We start from the raw sequence: 15,405 nt of genomic DNA, 5'->3' as shown, positions 1-15,405 counted from the left end.
AGTGTGAAAACATCCAGAGTAACCAGTTTTAGAAATATGAAAGTTTTGTATAAAACATTGAAGACAAGGTGAAGCATGAATTCTTCAATTTTTTCTAAGGTAATTGTCCTGCTACTTAAGTTTGGAAGGGATTTAGAATAAAACTGCTAACTTTATAGGATCTTCCAATGCCCTCTCCCCCCATTGATTGGGGTAGATCTTCGAGGGGGGCGGGAACAGGCTTCCGCCTGCCACAAAGTTGCACCCCTGACACCGGCTGACCTTCCATTATCGGGGTCGTTAATATTTTGGAGGCAGGGTCTCTGGTCTGTGCTGGGCAGTCACACCAGATTGGGGGCCGAGTGGAAGTGCAGACAGTCTCCATATTGCGTACAAAAATCTGACAATTTTTCAATTTTCTTTTGCCTGTGCAAGACCTCGCAGAACTCCACGTGCTCTGGCATAGGACCTCAATGCTAAAATTTAAACCAGGGTCCCCACCGCTGCCAGGAGATGGATGCCTGGGTTTAACAGGTATCCCTTGTGTCCAGCTTTCAAAGGACACAAGTCACAGCAAATATAAAGAAAAAGAAAGACTTGCATTTATAAAGCACCTTTCATGACCTCAGGAAGTCCCAAAGTGCTTTACAGCCAATTAAGTACTTTTGAAGTGTAGTCACCGTTGAAATGTAGGAATTGTCGGAAAAGTACGCTGATGACACCCAGTCTACCTCTCCACCATCTCTCCTGACTCCTCCACTGCCCCTGTGCTGTCAAACTACTTGCCTGACATCTCAGCTTGGTGAGCTGCACTTTCCTCAGCTAAACATTGGGAAGACAAAAGCCACTGCTTTATCCTTCATCGCAAACCCCGTTGAAGTGTAGTCACTGTTGGAAACAACAGAGGATGTACTTCCCTGATTTGCATTTAATTATATTGATCTGCCCATGTATGGGGAGGCATACTGCTATATCCTAGGAGCAAGAAATGAGGGTGGACAGGAATTCCAGGCCAAAATATATCAACACAGGTAAAACTATTAAGTATTGATGCAGAAATATTTGGTTAAGAAGGAAAGATGCACAGAAAAAAATTAAACTAAACTGCAGTGTTTAAAATCATGAAGGGTAAATAAAGAGAAACTGTTCCCATTGGCGGAAGGGTCGAGAACCAGAGGACACAGATTTAAGGAGATTGGTAAAAGAACAAAAGGCGACATGAGGAAAAACTTTTTTTATGCAGCGAGTGGTTATGATCTGGAATTCACTGCCTGAAAAGGTGGTGGAAGCAGATTCAATTGTGGCTTTCAAAAAGGAATTGGATAAATATTTGAAGGGAAAAAATTTGCAGGGCTACGGGGAAAGAGCGGGGGAATGGGACAAACTGGATTGCTCTTACGAAGAGCCGGCATGGGCTCGATGGGCCGAATGGCCTCCTTCTGTGCTGTAACCTTTCTATGGTTCTATGATTAAAGATTTATATAATTCTTGACCTTTGCTGTAAAAAGCCATCCTCTAAACAGATGGCGAGTGAAGAGCTGTTCTTCTTTATTACATTTATTGAAGTAATTGTGGTATTTATTTATTCATATACCTGCAGTGCAGTGGGTACGAAAAACACCATGTGGGTACATTTTGCAAGGTCCCACCCCACCAATGGAGCCTAGCGGGTAGCTAGCACATATTGTGAGTATGCTGTTTGCAATTTTCTATCCATTGAAGATTGTGGGGGCATATTTTATTCAGTGTGTGAAGTTAAAGAAAAATCCTTAAATTAAATTATAATTGGTTTATAATGACAGCTCAGTAAAATAACTTTTATTCTAGCTTCACATGCAGAATAAAATAAACCCCTACATCTTTCTCTGTGTTAATTGTTTGGCATGCATTTTTTTCTTAGAGCAAGCTTGCTTATTATGTACTTAAAATATTGTAACATATTGCTTAGTATGGACAGAGAACAGGAACTGTTTTGTCTTTTTTACTCTGTGCTCAGAAATCCAAATGTTTGAACTTACATGTACAGTTGACGCAAAAGACCAGACTCGGGGCAGGAAAAGTGAAAATATCAAATGAGATATTAAACTGAAGCTCCATCTTCTTTGCCAGACTTGGTGGTTTTCAAACTCCACGCGTCAACAGTGTTTAACAAAGAACAGCATTTCTAAGTATATTGACCTAATCATTATCCCCCTTGAGAAATGCCCCTACTTTCTTTCCTAATGCTCTGACATTTTAACTGATGGCTGGAAACCACTCTCTGTATTGTACTGCTGTTCTGTATGTGGCTGTAACTATCCGCACTACACTGAAAGTTCATAAAAATAAAAAAGGTTGAGGGAGGACAGACATTAGATAATGGGAAGTAACTAAACCAGAAGAGAGAGCATCACCATGGAGCAGTCAAAGGGTTATGTAAACAAGACATTGATTCAGCTCAGAAACAGAACACTCAATGGGATGCCAAGACAGGAAATTGAACAATAGCATTAATTGCATGCCAAAAAAAATTGCACATATAAAAAAAGGGAGGTGAAATGAAATGATCAGATTTTATTGCATCACTCATTTTAAAAATTATTATTTAACATGCCTTAGTACAAAGCAGATATCAAACCTCAGAGTACCCATTTACATTCACTGCAAATGAAAATATAAAATATTTCTAACTAGGCTGAAATATTTATTCTTTGTGGGACATCTGGGCAGAACAGTCATCTGCCCATAAGGGACTTGCACATTCATTCACACCAATTTTTTTGCAAATGTGATGGGCAATGACTGTTTAAGTAAGGATTATTTCAGCTTCAGGTAGCATCTTTCCATATACATGTGAGATCTCTGATGGGAGAGCTGACCTATGACGGAGAATGTTGTAGGGGGTAGCATGCCCTCGTACTATAAAAAGTGACAAACTGTGTCACACTGCTTTTCCATCCCATCTACCGAGTTATTTCAGCTGCTGTATCACACATTAATAACAACCTCCACCCCCCGCCACCACCCCACCACCGCCATCATCAAAATTACCTCAGTAGTGGTTTGCTATATGTGATGCAGTCAAATTTATACGTATTATAAAACTTTGCCCATGCAGCAGAGAGTTCTTATTAGATAGCAAAGTCTATGTTCTTTCCTTGGCAGTTTTCTGAAAGCACCTGCAACATATGTTCCAAATTAATTTAGGATGTGGCTTCTGGAGCTTTAGGGTGAACCAATCTTCACTACGCGAGAGCTCCCAACACACATGTGCAGCACAGCTGGCACAATAACACATACAGCTGTTGATCTCCAGGGCGATCCACCACCATTTACAAACTCCCGAGGCAAAAGCAGGCACTCCATGTAGACTAGTGGATATACTTGAACAGGAATAAAGCACGAATGTTAGTGTGGAGTTAGGATGAGGAGCATAATGGGAGAGAGGAAATGGAATAAGGAGAGAGTGAGGAGAGGGGTGTAAGGGGGAAGGTACATTGAGTTTAATGGGGGTGGTAGAGCAGAGCTAGAGGCCAGAGACGGTCAGGAAGGGGGGAGGGGGAAGTGGAATAGATCATGAGTAAGATCAAGCTCAATGATATGCGGAATCATCTGTATACTCATTCTGAAGTAGATGACCTTCCTTCTTTGACTGCAAAGCATCTCACTGTGGGTAGTGTGCCCTCCCAATACACTGAGTGGAACTAACTAGGTTAAGTAAAAAGAAATGCTAGGGAGAAGAATGAGCCCTGGTGGGAGTGGAGGGCAGTAATGGCTGGGAATGGGCTGCCGAAGGGAGAAATTTATTGGGCCGGAAATTGCTTAAAAAAATAACAGTAAGCTCAACAGTGCTCACCATCGTTTGTGGCGAAATCGAGGAGCAAGTTTCAGCATTTTCATATATGCAGACGAATGCGGAAATCCAGAACTTGTTCCTCCTGGTTTGTCGGCGATATGACAGCTTCCAATTAAAGGAATATCACCAGCTGGAATCCATGGAATCAATGGACCGGTGCCAACTTGCTCTTCTGCCCAGCTGGAAAGTAACTCATATCGCCACAAAACAGGTACGCTTAAAAATACAGATCTAAACTAAGTTTTAACAGCTCGATAAGTCTTAATGACTGCCAAACAACTAAAAATTAACTTTTAAAACTCATTAACTCATTACTCAAGAAGGAACTGGATAAGTACTTGAAAGGAAAAAATTTGCAGGGCTACGGGGAAAGGCTGGAGAAATGGGACGAGCTGGATTGCTCTTGCATAGAGCCGGCATGGACTCAATGGGCTGAATGGCCTCCTTCAGTGCTGTAACCTTTCTATGATTCTATGATACTCCTTATTTTAATAGTTTTTGGTCATTAGAAATCCTTTTTTTAAAAATTAAAAAACTTTTTTTAACGTTTTCCATCTGTCTCTTTTATTTAATTCGATTATTTCTTACCCTCTCTTTTTTCACTGTCTATAACTGTTTTCACAATGATTTCAGTCTTGTACCATTCACTTCCTGGATTTTACATTCCAAACTTGCAGAAACTGTTCGCAGCTTGTCAAAAATGATGCAATCTGATTGGTTGAGGGGAGAGCGTGCTCCTCTTCTCCCATGGCTCCTAGCTTCACTGGAGCTAACGCTGGGCTGGTCTCCGCTTTCTATGAGAGCAAGTGCACCCGGTAAAGACTGCGGTAAGTTAATGGGTTAGTATAAATCTATGGAGCGGCGAGCACAGTTGGTTCGCTGCTCCGAGCGATTTCTGGACCATTATATTTACATTGGCACAGCAGCACAGCAGCCAAAATGCAGCAGCCATTTGTAGTTCAGGACGTCCTCAGTATGCATAGATGCTCCACTATTGGGCAGCCATTAACCATTCCATGTTCAGAGGAGGGGGCGGTATTCTTAAATTTGCTCAAAATTTACCAAATATTCTCTCCTTCCCATGCGCAGAATACAGTGGGGAAAATTGAGCTTGGGATTCTCTGATATAACCACGAGTAGGCTGGCTTTATTTTTGTATGAGCGTGTGATTTTTTTTCTCCCTATTGTCGTGACTGGAGATTCTAGTAAATGAGGCAAATTTTTTTATTTGTTTTTGGGATGTAGGCACCACAGGCCTGAATGATCAGATCCAGCTGCAGTGCCTGGGGGGAGCGGGGGGGGGGGGGGGGGGCGGAATATTGGCCAGTACAGTCACAATGGGAGCTGCAGTCAGGGCCAGGAGCAACTAGTGGGATTGTATGTTGGGTGGGAGGTGAATGCACTGTGGGCCCGGTGGTGAGCTGAACCAAATGTGGGGGGGTGGGGGTTACAACTGGAGACCACATTGAGAGCCGGGACCACGACCAGCAGCAGTCAACGGGTGGTACATAACGGGCCGCGACAGAGCTAACAGATACAGCGGTCCACCTCTATTTATTTAATACAATGAAATGCACTATAGCCATTTCCCATGGAGGGCACCTGGAGATATTAAAATGAAACACAAATTTACCTGGAGGCTACAGGAGCCTATAAACAAAAGGCAAAGGCCAATGCCCAGAGCAAGCAGGAACACAATTTAATTGCAAATTTTAGAAGGAAGCAAGACGGCCGAAAGTTGTTTAGACCCTAAGAACAGAGGAAAAATATAAATTTCAAATTAAACTGTTAAGAAAAAGATAAATTTTAAAATCAAAACTTACACGGACAGAAAACAAGAAGTCTGATGGACGATCTGAAAATTTGCAAAGAAGATGTTCGGACTGTCACAAAGTCATCCATTAGTCAGATTATGTAATTACAGCGTGACAGTTTACATAGGCAGTTTCCATCATGTGGATGTAGGAATTGTAGACAAGAAGTGCGTGAGGGGGTAATTTTAACTTAACTCACCGAGCGGGAAACCCATGGGATCGGGTGGAACTTCAATGGAGAGTAAAACCGGGCCGGGGTGTAAAACCAGCAGTCCACTCGATCTTGTCAGTTTCCCAATGGGCAGGTTAGGTTAAAGTTGCCCCTTAGATTTTTAATAAGAGATTTTATATATATACATATATACATTAATAGATCTCTCATGGTCTTGCCTATGGAAAGTCAGGACAAACAAGTTTCCCTCTGATTCCATTCGTGGTGCTGTAGGTGCAGATATGGGAATCTGCAACTGGAGGTAGGAGTCTTCAGTTAGTGACTCACCGACCAGTGGAAATTAATTTTCCTGATTTACCATATCAAAGCCTTTCCACCATCTACAAGGCACAAGTCAGGAGTGTGATGGAATACTCTCCACTTGCCTGGATGAGTGCAGCTCCAACAACACTCAAGAAGCTCGACACCATCCAAGATAAAGCAGCCCGCTTGATTGGCACCCCATCCACCACCCTAAACATTCACTCCCTTCACCACCGGCGCACTGTGGCTGCAGTGTGCACCATCCACAGGATGCACTGCAGCAACTCGCCAAGGCTTCTTCGACAGCACCTCCCAAACCCGCGACCTCTACCACCTAGAAGGACAAGGGCAGCAGGCGCATGGGAACAACACCACCTGCACGTTCCCCTCCAAGTCACACACCATCCCGACTTGGAAATATATCGCCGTTCCTTCATTGTCGCTGGGTCAAAATCCTGGAACTTCCTTCCTAACAGCACTGTGGGAGAACCGTCACCACACGGACTGCAGCGGTTCAAGAAGGCGGCTCACCACCACCTTCTCAAGGGCAATTAGGGATGGGCAATAAATGCCGGCCTTGCCAGCGACGCCCACATCCCGTGAACGAATAAAAAAAAAAACCCTCATAGCTGTGTACACCTCTTTCAGACCTCTCTTAACCTTCTTTGTTTTAATGAAGAGAGTCCAAATTTCTCTAGTCTCTGTTGCTAACTAAAGTCTCTCATCCCTGGTATCATCTTAGTAAATCTATTCTGCGCTCTCTCCATGGGGGCTTGACATCTTTCCTGAAGAAAGGTGCACACAACAGGTAGACACACGCTGATCCATTCAGTGTAGTGCGCGTGCAGCCAAGGACATCTAAGGGCATCACAGACCTGTTATTGCTCAATCTCATGTGGCTATATGCCACTTGTACCTCTAAGTAGTTGGACGTGGATTGCTCGGGGGTCGCATAATTATTTAGCATGGAGGAGTCTCGTTCATTATCGGAATTAATCAGACAAATTGCTCCACCAACTAAGAACGGCCATGCACCATCACCTGCAGGATCAAGAAAGGGCTATCAATCCGTCAGTCCTATTCATTGAAGGAGCAAGCATTTTGAGCTTGACAAATATTAACGCTTGTGATGTATTTGTATATTTGTTATATTGTTTCCTTCAATGAAGGCATTGAAGTCATTCCTTCAATGCCCACAATATACTAACTGCAGCCTAGCCAATTATTTGTATAGGTTTAACGTTAGCTCTCTGCTTTATTATTCTATACCCCTATTTATAAAACTAATGATCACATTTTCTGTTTACAGCTTTATCAGCTTGTCATTCCACTTCTAAAGATTTGTGTATCTGAACCCCTAAGCCTTTTTGCTCCTTTCCTTCTTTGACATGGAATCCATTTTAATCCTTATGCCTCTGTAAAGTGCCTTGGGACATTTTTTTATACATTTAAGGCACTATTTAAAAGTTTTAGCATTTGGTATATATTTTCTCTCCTTATTCATCCTCCAAAAAATGGATCACCTCATATTTCTCTGTATTAAAATTTATTTGACATCTATCTGTACAACCAACTAACCTGTATATGTTCTCCTGAAGTCTCTTTCAGTCCTCTTCACAGTTAGCCATGCTCCCCCTTTCTGTTTCGTCTGCAAATGTTAATATTGTGTCCCCTATGCCCAAGTCCAGATCACTTATACATATTCGGATGAATAATGGTCCCAACATTGACCCTGAGGGCCACCATTGTTTACATCTATCCAACCCAAAAACATCAATTAACCAATAGTCTGTTTTCTGTCCTTTAATCTGTGATGGTGCTGGGTCTTCAGCTGGAGCTATGTGCTCCAATCCCATTTCTTTCCCCATATTCTTTTATATTCTTCCTCTTCAACTACTTATCCAGTTCCCTTTGAAGTGATTTTATGTGTTCAATTTTAATGAATATGTGCTCCTAGTGCAGACCTTCACCAGGAGCACGTATTGGAATTCAGCAGTGGGATTGGCAGGGTCCACAAGCCTGTAAAGGATGGAAAATTCTGCGGTGTCCACTGTGCCCAAATTCCTGACGTGTGCTTCTCTACTGACACTTGTGGTAAAACATTTCAGGTTCTAATAATCCTATGTGAAAAAAATAATGTCTAACTTTCCCCTTCTGCAACAGCCTCCATACTGTTCTTAAAACAAGCCCAAATTAATTTTAGAACTTAATGGACAATTGTAAACACACATGTTTTGAGGCCCACTGTAAATCACAGATGGGTAGAAATCACTTGATTCAAAGCTATGTTATGCCTGCTATACCATTAATTATCATTTGCCTCTCTCTAGACTATGCTGAAGTCATGAGTACAGGATTATAGATGCACAATTAATAGAAATTAGGAACATGAAAGATCCATTTAACTCATCTAGCTTGTATGTTATTCAGCTCTGTCAGTTTCATCTCCAGTAAACAGCAGAAGTTCTCATATTGACAGTTCTAGGATAGAGATATACTACTAAAATTGGCCAGCAAATTGGACTCCATAACAAATCTACCTAACATCTTCATCTTTGGAAAGTGCCTGACTTCATTGTCTTGCTGTAAGATCTGAAAACCCAGAACTATAACATTGGTTTTATACAAACTGTATTCTGTAATGTTTTTCACAGCACCGCTGATGTACAACTGTTAAGTTTAAGTGCTTCATTGTAATTCTGCACTGGAATTAGCCTAGTGGTTTACTCTACTGACAGCCATTTGAGCCAGACATGAAATAAAACAGAAACAGTGGCAGTAATTGAAACCTTAGGATAAAATCACCATCTACAGCCAGCTTTCACTCTGATATAATACAAAGGTATACAATTGCTGATTAGCACACCACAGAACATGCAGCTTAAAATGATGAACATGACATCAAGGGGACTGTAGTTGTCAGCAGCCTTGTCTTTTACTGAGATCTTCGCTTTTCTCCTCTCCTCTCCTAAAGGCACTAGTTCTTGCTAGGGTATGACAACCCTCCATTCCTTCACCCAAACAGTTGTATTTGAACCTGAACAGAGAGGTGGGCAGACTTTTTGACTGTGAAGAGGGTAACGGCAAAGTACAATCCAGTCAGGCACTTTCCAGCCAAGTGTGGATAGCGATCAGGAATGGGAACCCTGGATATTTTTTTTCCTATCCTCAACCCAGAAGCATTGCAACATCCTTACTGCCATCCCCACTGAGATCAGTTTAACTCAGCACAGTAATTTAAATTAAGGATTCCCTGGTCTATATGGCATATGACCACCCCATGAGGGCAAATCAAGTAGTTTTGCAACCGGGCCTTATTTTGTTCAACACCTGTAGGATATTGATGCTGAAAGTATCAAAACGGTAAAATGAATATGGCAACATGGAAGTTATTTTTTATTATAATCTAAAATTTAGGATGAGGCCTTGGTCCTGTTTTTCTACATAGTTGTCTGTATTAAATAGAATTTAATGGAGATGATAAAAGCTTCCTTCTGTAGAGGTTGTGTTACCAATAAATAAATCTGAAATAGATCTCTTGCAAGCAAGCCCAAAAAGTAGTTTAAATCAGTTGATGGAACTCCACGTTAAGGGCAATTTTTTAATAGATTTATCTGAACTATTTACAAGAGGAGACTCGGTTCTGTTCAATGAATTAGAATCTCTGGTGTGCACATACCACACACATATAGCCAGTTAGTGTAAACTACAAACCAAGGTGTCTTATCGTATTACGCTATAAATCATTTCACTGCAGTCTCTTTGTCACGTGCCATAATTTCACATATAGTAAATCAACCAATCTTTCTGCGCCTTAGCTTATTTTAAATATGAAACAACAGATTATAGCAGCTCATTGCAAATAATTTTGAATGCTAAAAGGACCAGGACAAATTACCACAATTCAAAACATTCATTTCTCTCCATAAATTTCAACAAAATGCTTGTAAAAAAATCTGTGAAAAATCTCGGTATAATGTCTCTGGCCTGCGTATACTTTATGATACCTATTTCATTCAAAATATAAATGTTATACAGGCAGCCACTTTGTTCAGTCTGCTAATTTTGCTTTTTGAGCTTTGTTTTGTTAGGGAGGCTGTGTCTGAAGTGCCTCTGGTGATCTGTCTGTCATTACCCGAATGTGTTTCGTCGCTTCTGATTGCATTTAGGCCACTCTCTGCATCAAAAAACATTATTCATGTCACTTTATCACAATTATATAGAAGGTTTTCTTTTATTACAGTGGGAAAATTATTTTTCTTAAAGGCAGATAGACCAGCATGATGTTTCCAAAACATTTAGATTGGAAAGCTCTACATTCTCAGAATGTTTTGCACTGCAGAGTCAGACCCACTCAAGGCAGAAGTGTTCTCTATAATTCAGCCCCCCACCCACCCCCCAACACACACACACACACACACACACACACACAGAACCAGCATGAGCCATGATTGTTCAATTAATTAACCATTAATCAACTGCAAAAGTTGTTGAAAAACTCTTGGTGATCAATTAGTTAGAAGAATGCTCTGATGTAACCTTTTCCTTTGGCCTTACATCATTCTGATCGTTCCATCATTATTGCCTCGTGAGTCATGAGCTGTTGAACCACATTTGAAAGGCTCGGAGTCAAATCAACTACTGAGAAGGTTCCTATTACTCAAACTAAAGATTTAAACATGGAAAAAAATATTTTAGGAAATTATTAATCATTTAATGTAGTGAAGGCTGCACTAAGTTCTGTATTTCTATTATGTATTCGCACGTACAGGCTGATAAATTTTAATCTCAAAGGAATGCATCTTGTGGGAAGATTCTTGTACAATGACTTTGGTTTGTTTCCAGTTATGATTTCAAAATTTAAAACAAAAATTGTTCAATTCTAACAGTAAAACTGTTGACTGCCATTAGAGTCCACTGCCCACTAGCCAGTAGTTGAGATAACGCGTCAGGCTGTGCTTCTAAGCAAAACATAATGCATTATCAAGTAATTAGTAGAAGAAAAATCACTTTATCATGACACCAACATTCTGGAGGAGTTCCCATTATGGAAACCTTTACATCATGCAGATACACTTATTTCATGTTCCACAAGGCATGCTTAGAAATGAGAATAAAGCCATATATCTTTTACATATGAAGTTTTTGAATGCCGAACAATGTACTATCAGATCATTAAATACTAGTTTCACTTAGTTTCGCAGTATAATAATCTGCTTTTTATAGCACTAGATGAAACAACCATGAAAAGAATTGTAGTGATATTACTTCACGTGTTTTGTCATTGAAATGGTTTCAAGCGTGTTGTTATGCTCCAGGCACTTGGCTGAAACAGGTAGCTGGTAAGTGTCAGTTGGGGACTGACAGAGATGAGTTACACTGCTGGCTCAAATTGCTCTCTGTTGAGGGAAAACCTAATTCACTAACATCTGAATATTGGTGAAATTAATATTAGCCGTAATACTGCAGTGTGTGTGAAGGTGAAGCGGTCCTGAGGGTGCTCTCAGATCAGATGACAAAACACAATTCAGGTGACTTCACACTGAATTACATGACCCCAAGTTTATGTTGGTGGAAAACCAAATCCACTTTGAATTGATGCAGTTCAGTTGTACAGAGCTTTGGTCAAATCTCATCTGGAGTACTGTGTTCAGTTTTGGGCACCACACCTCATGAAGCATATATTGGCCTTGGAGGGGTTGCAGCGCAGATTCACCAGCATTATATTAGGGCTTAGAGAGTTAAATTATGAGGACAGGTTGCATAAACTTGGCTAATATTCCCTTGAGTATAGAAGATTGTGGGGTGATCTGATCGAGGGGTTTAAAATGTTAAAAGGATTCCATAGGGTAGATACGGAGAAACTATTTCCTTTGGTGGAAAATCAAGAACTAGGGAATATAATATTAAAATTAGAGTTAGGCCATTTAGCAGGGAAATCAGGAAGCACTTTTTCACACACAGGGTAGTAGAAATCTGGAATTGTCTCCCCAAAAAGGCTGTGGATGCTGGGTCAATTGGAGCTTTCAAGACTGAGAGAGATAGATTTCTGATAGGTAAGGGATCAAGGGAAAGGGAACCAAAGAGAGTAAATGGAGTTGAGGTACAGATCAGCCATGATCTAACTGAATAGCGAGGGGCTGAATGACCTACTCCAGTTCTTATGTTCCTATGTTCTTAATTGATGCAATAAACCGAGAAATGACTATTGTCGATATCAGTGGGATAAATGCTTACCACATTCATATCACATTCCACTCTCTGCTATTTATCACAGGTGTTAACCTGTTTCTTTTAAATGGATTAACAGCTCTGCAAAAGTACCGTACAAAGACCTGCCATACAAACACACTGGAGCCAGGTCCTGGCCTAACATTGGAGTTCCCTGACAATCTTGTATGGTACAGAGCTCCTGCCCATCCCAAACAAGGCTATCGATGCAGGAGGGGAAAGCTGGTTCAATGACAGAAACTCCCAACACCAGGAGTTCCTACATCCATGGCAGCCAGTGGGATCCAGCATTTCGACAACGGTAGGCTTGGGGAGACCAAGCTGGTCAGCGGAATGATGGGATTGTGGCCTGGACTCGAGAAGAGAAAGTTGAAATTTCTTTTTACAATTATTTAAATCTGACCCTCTTACAAAGGCCATGGGCATAATTTTAGCCCGGAGCCGGGAGGGGGGCGGCGGGGGGAGCGAATTATGGACGGGAAACCCCGAGGTATGTCCCACCTGACAGGTCAGCCTGATTGGCAGGCTGGTCTCAGTCGGACGGGAGAAGAGAAAGGAAGAAGGTGTGAACAGGTAAGTGTTAGATGGGATGGATTGGCGGGGGGGGCATGGGGGGGTCAGTCATCGGGGGTCAGTCAGCGGAGAACAGTCATCGGGGGTCAGTAACCTGGGGAGGGTCAGGAGTCAGTCATCGGTGGGGGGGGATCGGGCATCAGTCATTGTTGGGGGGGATCGTGGGTCAATCATCAGGGGAGGGTCAGTCATTGGGGGTCAGTCATCAAGGGAGGGTCAGTCATCCAGGGTCAGTCACTGAGGGGGGGGATCAGGGGTCAGTCACCGGGGGGGCGGTTCAGGGGTCTGTCACCAGGGGAGGAGGATCGGGATCAGGGATCATCCCGAGGATTGGCGATCGTTGGGGGGTCAGGAGTCATCGCAGGGGTCGGCGATCATGGGTGGGGGGGCGTCAGGATCGTTGTGGGGGGTCGATGCAGGTAGGCTTGCTGGGCCTGGGGGAAGCACTCCTGCTCCTCTGGGCCGACAAGCTGTGCTATAAAGGCACTTACCTGCAGGTTCGAGCCCTCTCACCTTCTCTCACGTGGCGTGAAGGAGAAGGCCCGGGAATCCAGGACCCCAGGGGCTAAAATCAAAAAAGCTTTGAAAATGGAGGCCCTCAGCTTCCTTAAAGCCTTTTAATGCCCGACCCGCCACCTGAGAGCGGGTTGGTTGCCCGCCCCTCGTCCCACCCCCGTGGAAATCAGAAATGGGCAGGTTGGAGGCGAGTTGGGGGCGGATTTTAGATTTTTGCTACTTTTACTGCCCCCAACCCACCCATTTTTCCAGGCTAAAATCATGCCCTATATATCTGATATCTTTCCAGGGAGGAACTGATACGTCCCCCCCTCCAGAACCAGCAAGTTGCAACCTTTAGGTCTGGCGGGCACCCTAGATGCACCCCTAGTGTCGCGACAACCTGTGATTCACATGTTAATCAATGGACCTCTTTGACCCCATGACCTTTGGCAGGGTCAGTGACAGATGTCCTGAGCAGGCACACCCGGCATTTTATTCCAGGACGTGTCCACTGCAGATTTTTAGATTTGTTGCTAATATTAACAACTGCAGTTTTTAGGCTGCAGGGGGACTGACAAAACAGTAATTGATCAAACTAAAGAGTGATGTTAATGTAGGATGCAGCACCAGGGACCAATGGATAACCAGTTCATTTCATGTGAGGAGTTACAGAGGTTTCATTTGAGTTGCAAGGCTTTCCTCACCGTGGGATGAACTGCGTGTTTTACTATTGCACATTATTTATTCTGTTTTGTCTGTAGGGTCTTTTTATTTATTTAAATCAAATAACTTACGTAAGATTTATGTATTTGTATTTAGTTTTAAAGGGATTATTGCAAGCGCACAGGGAGCTTCAATGCTCCTCGTGTCATGTGAGCTGCTTCTCTGTTCTTTCCAGATGTGACTAACTATCTTGAAAATACTCTAAAGGGATTAAGTATTAAATTCATGAGCAACCTTGAATTTTGGGCCAAAATGCAGCTGTCATCAATGCTAGTACACTTCATGAGTCAGTGTAAGTGCAACAAATTAAAATGTGCTTTCAGATTTGCTGTTGGCCCAGTACAGTGAAATTACTCTCACCACTCCAGCTCTGTACAGTAAAGTGGTCAGTTATTTTATGGACACTGGTCCCATACCTGAAGAGTGTGATGCAAAGTTGGTAGATCTGAGTCACACTATCAGTTCCCATATCACTCTCTGTCCAGTGATAATGAAACTCTGTGCATACACGATCCATTCACCAACATCTGAATGCTGGTCATATGCTTGTTATCTTTAATATTAGTGCCGTAAAGGCACTGCCAAAGTAACATAAAGCCATACAGCACAGAAGGTCCCAGGCTTGATTCTTGTGGTCTATGCTGATTTAGCTGATCTCTGGTTTCGGTAACCTGAGCTAATGAAAGGAAAGGAAAGGAAAAGCCAGTCAATGCTCCCATTTCCTGATGCTACCCAGTAACCCTTGAAGGAAAGTGCATATATGTGGACATTGTGTGAGAACAGAATCAGGTTTGGCAGTGATACCATTCGTAGTCAAAAAGCCTGCCAGCAATCACCATCTGGGTTCATACATGAAGAATAGCTGATTAATCAAGGTACTGGAGGACTCCTGGCAGTGAGAACTATAGAAATTACAGCACAGAAGGAGGTCATTCAACCTATTGAGTCTGTGCCGTGGGTCAGTGCCTTGAAGAGAGAAGGAGAGAAAAAGGGGAGAAAATTGGGAAGAAGGAAATATTTAAAGGAAGTGACAGGCATAACCGATTCTCAATTGAACAAAATACCAGTATTCTGGGAATTAATTCTGCCTGGTCCAATTCAGACCATTTTCAGGTTTGAAATTGAATTTGTTTTTTTTATCACTAGAATTGAGTATAGTCATATAGCAATTAGGCATCTGAGCAAGGTAGTTTATAACACTGACAGCTAACAGAAATTTAGTTCCAAACAGTGTTATCATACTCGTGCAGAATATTCTTCATAACGCAGTTTTGTAT

At 42.2% G+C, this 15,405-nt stretch overlaps 1 long non-coding RNA gene across 1 annotated transcript in view; it reads left to right on the top strand.

Annotated features, from left to right (window-relative positions):
- Window positions 1-15,405, top strand: part of LOC137321466 (uncharacterized) — a 58,944-nt gene that overhangs the window by 22,065 nt on the left and 21,474 nt on the right. Inside the window, exon 2 of the long non-coding RNA XR_010962823.1 lies at window positions 1,580-1,665. This is a non-coding gene — a long non-coding RNA (uncharacterized lncRNA). The remainder of the gene's footprint in view (window positions 1-1,579; window positions 1,666-15,405) is intronic.

This window comes from Heptranchias perlo, chromosome 5 (assembly GCF_035084215.1).
Source record: "Heptranchias perlo isolate sHepPer1 chromosome 5, sHepPer1.hap1, whole genome shotgun sequence".
In the NCBI taxonomy this organism is placed as follows: domain Eukaryota; kingdom Metazoa; phylum Chordata; class Chondrichthyes; order Hexanchiformes; family Hexanchidae; genus Heptranchias; species Heptranchias perlo.
This window is presented reverse-complemented; position numbering and strand designations above follow the sequence as displayed.